We start from the raw sequence: 7,982 nt of genomic DNA, 5'->3' as shown, positions 1-7,982 counted from the left end.
CGACGTCGACGACGCTGCTGCTCGGACGTGTCCTAGGGTTTCCCCCGGCACGTGAAAGGAAATGGGGGATGGATACATCCGACACCCTCCAAGAAGGGATGGTGGCAACCACAGGTGTCACCGCATCGGAGCCGGAAGAGAGCCGACAAGGGATTTCTCCCGCACTCCAAACCCCACTGCCCAACCAAGCCGAAGCCAAACAGCCACCTCGCCGCCCACCAGCATGCGCCACCGCGGTCATGACACCACCCACCCACGCCGCCTCACCGAGATCACCACCACGAGGCCAAGAGGACGGAGAGAGACGCACGAGGCAACAGGAGTAGCAGCACCGGAGCCACGCGGGAGGGAACTATCTCCACTGCTGTCGTGCGGGAGGCCCGAGCCTCCGGCACCGTCGCGGTCGCCGTCCGGACGCAGCAGTAGGGCATATTAGGCCACCCCTGGCCCGGCCAGGCCCGATTTGGGCTCGTAAAGCCCCGCCTGCCACGCTGCAGCAGGACGACACCAGCGCCGCCAGCATCCACCCGCCCATCGCCGCTCCCCTGCCTCCCGAAAGCCACACCGATGACCCTCCCCGCCGCCGGCCCGCCCAGACCCAGATGGGGCCTGAAGGGCCAAGATCTGGGCCGAGCGGGCGCCGCCAGATCGCACCGCTCCGCCGCCAACGGCAGCGCCGCCTCCCAGAAGATCCCCCACCACCACGCCGGAGAGCACCGCCGCCCCCTGGGAGCACCCCGCAGCGCCGCACCGTCCCGTGAGGGGAAAGGCCAGTGGCCGTCGCCGCCGCCAGCGCCGCCCAGGCCAGGCCCGGCGCCGGACGCCAGCGACGGCAGCAAGAAGAGAGGGGAGGGGGAGAACTCGGGGAGGAGGCGCTGGAGGCGCGACCGGTCGCCCACGGGGGGGGGGGGGGGGGGGGCGAAGCGGTCGCGAGAGTGTGAGCTTCTCGTTCCTTTAAGTTACTTTCAACGACCTACAACACATTAATAACAAAAATGAAAAAAATCCCAAGAAACAAATGGTGCAAAGCTGTCATAGATATAATATAAGGCTAACATCACCAGATTGCCTATCCCCCGAACAAACGATGTACTTTTGTAAGATTAAATTACGAAGAAAACAACGTCATGTGCTTTTCTCTATACTTGCTTATAATTAGACCCCTTCATCCAGCACACGAGGATGGATCCATATCCATAATCGCTGGTCTAATGAACTGCAGCTTCATTCATTAAATCTAGTCAGAGAATTGTACAAATCTGCCTATTTGGCCTTCACTTTTGTACTCTGTTGTGCTGACAGCACGGCTCTCTTTGTGTACAGCAGAGAGAGAGAGAGAGAGAGAGAGAGAGAGAGAGAGGGCCAGGGAAGAGAAATAGGGTAAGGGAGAGGGCGCCGACGGGAGCAAGGGAGTCAGTGCGCGTGGAGGGAAGGCTGGCCACACTGGCATCCACCAGTGGTGGTGAGGAGGAACTTTCGGAGGAGCACGTGGATGACGGCTGCCTCGAGTGGAAGAACAACGCCGATGACGTATCCGACGGCCTCTTGCTGCAGTTGCCAACACCAACCTCACTGTCCTCGTCAGGCGGCCCCATCGTCGTTCAACAGTACCGGGTGGCTGTGCCATGCGGTGGAAGACATCCTCCTCCCCTCCTCGCCGTGCGGGGCAAGATCCCTCGTTTGCCTCCTCTGCGGTCGAATTGGCCAACAATTTATATGCTCTAGAGGGCGGCTTTGGATTTCAAGCTTGTCAAGCAACAATTGTTGGCTTGTTTATATCAATATTGAGTGGATATGCTCCAGAAGGCGGCTTTCAATTTTAAGTAGGAAGCAAGTAAAAGAAAAATGCATTAAGCGACAACCAAGTGAAAATTCAAAGCCTATACTGAGGATGCTGGCCATAGAGCTCGCCAGGATATGGATGAACTAAAGAAATGCACTTGTTGAAGGAAGATGATTCTTGACCTGGGAATTAAGAAGTCTAGTGGTGCTTTGCACAAGAATCATACCTTCCATAGGACCAAAAATAATAATTCTTGCATAGCTTTGTTCACAGTCTTTTGCCAGAAGTCACTTGTGACCCTACGAAAATAGCCATGGAACAAAGAAAATCTAAAATAAATTACCACAAAAAATGACACCACAAGCAAAAAGGAATTACTTATACAGAAAACATTTAGTTTCAGGATCCTCACAAATTCATGAAAGTATGCACGCACACTGGAACATAGCAGTACGAATAGAGACTGGACTACACCGCCTAGCTGAAACGTTTAGGTGCAACAACGCGATCTCCGGCAGGATTGGTTCCACTAATACTGCGTGCACACGCACAACACACAACAATATGTCAAACGAATAAATTCGATGTATACTAACAATGATAGTAAACTGCAGTAAACAAATTATGAGCATACGTAAGCTGCCGTATACACATACCAGATGCACAAAAAGGCATACCTGAAGTACAGAGGAGACGCATCACGGGACCATACAAACATTTGAAATCCCATCATCCTCTCTCCTCCCGTTGTCTCGAATCGCTACTTCCTCAAACTTGAAGTGCCACATACCTACTTCACCACTGAAATCATTTCGATCGGCTCAAGGAACTAAAAGTATCAAGTATAATAGTTGGAGGATTTAATGAGAGTTGGTAAAAGGGGAAAATCAGACCAGCAATACAAGATGGATACACAGCCATACAACGATGCAGCATAACTACGAACAGGCGACCAGCAACGGATTAGCGCAAAATGAACTAAGAAAACACAATCACATGAATCAATCAAGGAAGCTACTCATAGATGCGACCCTCCTGCCGCCGTGTACAACAAAGAGGGACGTGGGGAAAGAAGAGGCCGAGAGGGAGGAGCCGATGGTGCGGCGGCAAGGCGTGGAAGGCGAGCCGAAGGTGCAGGAGTCGGCGCCGGCGTCCACGACGCCGCTACGCATCACAAACTTTCATCCACCGCCGCGGCCTCTCCTCCGCCGTAGGTCACGACCTCTCCTCCTCCAGCTGGTGCCTCCCAGCGTGGCCTCTAAGGTCGATCTGCATGGATCTGGATTCGTTGTTGAGAGGCAAAATCGTAGGAGACGACGCGAGGGAGAGAGGATCTGGCTGTGAGAGAAGAGGAGAGGAGGACATGGCGTGTTTGAAGAGGAAGGAGGCGTCGTAACGAGGACCTTGGCATGCTGGGTTCGTAGCGAAGGAAACACGCCCAAAGACATAATTTGATGGATCAGAAGCAAATTAGTCGACAGCCGGCAGCCGGCTTCGTAGCGAAGGAAACACACCAGCAGACCGCAGCCATTTTTTTTTCCGGGCTCAACACTTGTATTTACTGATTCAAAGTATCATTACAATCTTCAGCAACTATCTCCAAAACTTCTGGAGGACCTGACCCTAACCAAGTTATAGTCCTATTATTAATACGATCAAAAGCAGCTAACTTGTCGCTCGCTTTATTTTGCGAACCAGCGACATGAGTAATACAAGTTTGATGTAGATTCAATAAAAATCTAATCTCATTCAGTAAGGAAGAATATATCGAGCGATCCGTGCTCACACATGTGATTATGGACACTGCAACCGAAGAATCCATCTCAATTTTGATCGGCTGTACTGTGCGTTGAATCGAAGAAGATAACCCCTCCATACAAACACAGAACTCAGCTTCCAACGCATCCCTGCATGAATACAAAGATCTGCAAGCTGAGAAGATAATCTTCCCTGAAGAATCCCTCAAAATTATACCCGCACTTCAGGTTGGACGGTGCGAGCGAGCTTTTCGGCCCGCTCGTGGCCCGTTCAAGACCGGACCGATCGGTCCTGGCTAGCTGCAGAAATTTGCCGGTCCGGTTACCAAATTTCGGCCCGAAATTTCCTCGGTCCGGTCCTTTCTTTGACCGGTCCGACCGAGCGGACCGAAGCTGCAGGCCGTTTCTGGTCGGCGCGGCCACCGGCGACATCCTGCTCTGGCCGTGAGATCCGCGCAGTCACTACCGATGAGCACGCCCTGCCGACCTTCTCCCGCTCCTAAGGTAGAAGAGAACAGAGAATAGAAAGAAAGCGCGGTCACGCCCGTGATTGTCTGAGATAGACTTGATTTTTTTTCCTTTTCTTCAGTCAAGTACAGAAAAAGACTCAGGTCATGCCCGTTGTTATCTGAATCACACCAGTTTCCTTTTCTTCAGTCAAGGACAGGCAGTTTCCCCAGGGGCAAGAGATAGAAAAGAATCAGATCACGCGCTGCCATTTTATTCCTTTTATTACACTAGTAGAAAAAGGATCTTCTGTCCCGGTTGGTAAGGGCCTTTTGTCCCGGTTGGGACTAAACGGTCGTTACTAATGCCTGGCCCTTTAGTCCCGGTTCAAACAGGAACTGGGACAGATGGGCCTCCATGTGGCCGGTGCGCCGAGCCCAGGCAGGAGGGCCTTTGGTCCCGGTTGATGGCACCATCCGGGACCAATAGGCATACACGCGTCAGCATTTCAGGGGCTGAGGTTTTTTTTTTTTTTTTTGCCTTTGGTCCCGGTTGGTGGCATCAACCGGGACCAATAGGCATCCACGGGTCAGCATTTCAGGGGCTGAGGTTTTTTTTTAGGGGGGGGGGGGTTGGGGGTTTTGGGAGGTTAATTTAGGTGTTTCATATATTGTGTTAGCTAGCTAATTAATAGAGAGCAGTGTCCTCTCTTATGTCCTTACTTGGTCGACGCTACGTACTATATACGTATAGAGAGGACTAGACACGCTAGCTAGCTAATAAGCAAATGAAGGAAACAGAAGATCGTCATGAACTTATATGCATACAGAGAGAAGTGATATCGACCACCTCTCCTTCTCCGAGAGATTGGTCGAACAACAAGTTCTCGTAGATCTATCCGACACTACCGGCTACAAATACACAATAATTATCTCTTACAATATAATCTCCTAATTATATACAAACACAGGATCCACATAGTATTCTCCGTCTTCAGCGATCACGTGGTCAAGGAAGAATGCCGCCAATTCCTCTTGAATTGCTCGCATACGAGCTGGTGCTAGGAGTTCATCCCGCATCCGAAAGATCTACTTTGAAAAAGGGGGTCAATACATACATACATATATATATATATATGAATAAATAAAACTCAACACAAATGATGGTAATAAAATAAAATTGTGAATATTATTGCTTACGCACTTCATATTGTTCTTCAGAGTACCCTCATTCACAGGTCGTGTGGCGGATGGACTCGCAAACGTAGTATCCACAGTAATCATTCCCCTTGTTCCTGCCACAACTACTTTACAAGAAATAGAGGTCAATAAAACTGATAAGCAAGTATGCCAAATGGTATTGATGAAACTAGCGCTTGAATCACTAGGAGATGCGCGGAACATGTTACTATAGTACTTACTTTCGGGTGTCTAAATTGCAGCTTCTTCGGCAGTCCCGGAGCTTTTTTGGTGAATTTTCTCCAAACCCTGCCAGACAAAGAAAACAATTACTTGATATCAGGAAATGAACAAAGTTGCTGATATGGTGGATAATGATCGATTTAACTTACTTCTCGAGCATTTGAGTCATGTCCGCATAGTCCTGGGGATCTTTTCGTCTCGAGTCTAAGACGGTTACTAGTCCCTGCTCAAGCTTAATCTCTAGGAGAATATAGTGGAACCTGTGCACGCATGCATAACTCATCAATTACATTACTATAACCTGGACTAATAAAGGAAACCGGATATGCACAAGACAGTAACACTCACTTGAAGTTGTAAGGAAAGAGTATTATATTTTTGTTTTCATTTATTACCAACGATCGTAACAAGTTGGCCTCGGTATCGTCGGCACGATATTTAACCTCAGTTGCATCTATGAGATTTGTGTTAATGAACCCAATATCACCGATTTGTCTTCTCTTCAATTCGGCAATCTTCAATCTACATAATATAGTGAGGATGATTATAAATACATGCAATGAAAGAGCTGACCTATATAGAGAGACTTAATGATAGAAGTAGTACTACTTATAGACAGTAGCAAGTGACCGTTGCTTTATCGAGGGCCTTTTGATTGAAAAACTGGAAGAACTCCTCAAATGGAACATTCAACAGTTCAATTCCAACGAGGTCATGCTCCTCTCTAACTCTCAGCGTCAAAGTATTCCTCCCCCCAGACTCTCTGCAGGTTTTCATGTACCAATCATGGAATCTTCGCATCATCGTTGTTAGAGATCTTTCATCTTTGACGAGAGGCTTCCTGTACTCGTATTTGTGTTCCTCCACCTCCAAGAACTCATAATGTACATCGTCGGGCAGGTAATCTCCAAGATTGATATAACCGGGCACCATCCTCGGATCATTAGTAGGCACCTTGAGCGGGGGGCACGATTGGTTCGCTTGTTCGCCGAGCTGGGGAATTTTTTTCCCAGCTTGTCGTTCTTGTAACCTTTGATCACTGACAGTACTTCCCGACCGCTCCGCTTCGAAAAATGACTTTTCAATAATGCGCTCATAGTTGCCTTTCGGCAGAGACTTTGCTGGTTTTTTCAGGGCAGCCAGAGTGCGCTTCGCTTTCACCGGATCTACCTTCTCCTCCGGAGGTGGATATTTCTTTGCTTTCACCCCTTCAAATAAGTTCCTCACTTCTTCTCGCGCGATCTCGGCGTTCTCCTCCGGGGTCCTCTCGTATGGTAACTTCTCTGGAGTCTTCAGAGAAGGACTGAATCTGTATTGCCTCCCGCCTCTGGCTGTACTGCTAGACGCCGGCAGAGCAGACGGAGCGGCTGCGGCTGTCTTCTTTCCTTTCTTACGAGGAGGAGGAGAAGGACTACGACGCGCCGGAGCAGCCGGAGCGGCGGCGGGTCTCTTCCGCCCCTGCTAACGAGGCGGAGAAGGAGGAGGCTGGGTGCTCGAGCGCGCCGGCGTAGGCGGTGAAGGAGGCGGAGTGCCGCCACACGCCGGAGAAGGAGGCCGAGTGCCCTGATCGTCACTCGCCCGAGGAGGAGGCGCTGGAGGAGGCAGAGTGTCCTCATCATGCACAACCCCGATGACAAGCCAAGCAATTGTTTCATACTTTAGTAATCTCAAACCTATAAACTTTCACGCAATATATGAGCGCGAGCCATGGACATAGCACTATGGGTGGAATAGAATATAATGAGGGGGGTTATGTGGAGAAGACAAAAAAGGAGAAAGTCTCACATCAACGAGGCTAATCAATGGGCTATGGAGATGCCCACCGATTGATGTTAATGCAAGGATTAGGGATTGCCATGCAACGGATGCACTTAGAGCTATAAATGTATGAAAGCTCAACAAAAGAAACTAAGTGGGTGTGCATCCAACTTGCTTGCTCACGAAGACCTAGGGCACTTAAGGAGGCCCATTGTTGGAATATACAAGCCAAGTTCTATAATGAAAATTTTCACTAGTATATGAAAGTGACAAAGCAAGAGACTCTCTATCATGAAGATTATGGTGCTACTTTGAAGCACAAGTGTGGCAAAGGATAGTAACATTGTCCCTTCTCTCTTTTTCTCTCATTTTTTAGGCCTTCTCTTTTTTATGGCCTTTCTCTTTTTTTAATAATTCCTCACTTGGGACAATGCTCTAGAAAATGATGATCATCACACTTCTATTTATTTACAACTCAATGATTACAACTCGATACTAGAACAAAAGATGACTCTATATGAATGCCTCCGGCGGTGTACCGGGATATGCAATGGACCAAGAGTGACATGTATAAGAGAATTATGAATGGTGGCTTTGCCAAAAATACTATGTCAACTACATGATCATGCTAAGAAATATGACAATAATGAGTGTGTCATGATAAACGAAATGGTGGAAAGTTGCATGGCAATATATCTCGGAATGGCTATGGAAATGCCATAATAGGTAGGTATGGTGGCTGTTTTGAGGAACATATAAGGAGGTTTATGTGTGAAAGAGCGTATCATATCACGGGGTTTGGATGCACCGGCGAAG

The 7,982-nt window shown here is 48.8% G+C and overlaps 1 long non-coding RNA gene across 1 annotated transcript; it reads right to left on the bottom strand.

Annotated features, from left to right (window-relative positions):
* Nucleotides 1–1,344: 1,344 nt before the first annotated feature.
* LOC147958399 (uncharacterized) lies at nt 1,345–3,185 on the bottom strand. Its single transcript, XR_015611371.1, has 3 exons — nt 2,461–3,185; nt 2,196–2,318; nt 1,345–2,082 (listed from the first exon to the last, which is right to left on the bottom strand). It is a non-coding gene; the product is annotated as an uncharacterized LOC147958399 (long non-coding RNA).
* Nucleotides 3,186–7,982: the final 4,797 nt, after the last annotated feature.

This window comes from Triticum urartu, chromosome 7A (assembly GCF_056163025.1).
Source record: "Triticum urartu cultivar PI428250 chromosome 7A, HENAU_Tu73, whole genome shotgun sequence".
NCBI lineage: Eukaryota > Viridiplantae > Streptophyta > Magnoliopsida > Poales > Poaceae > Triticum > Triticum urartu.
This window is presented reverse-complemented; position numbering and strand designations above follow the sequence as displayed.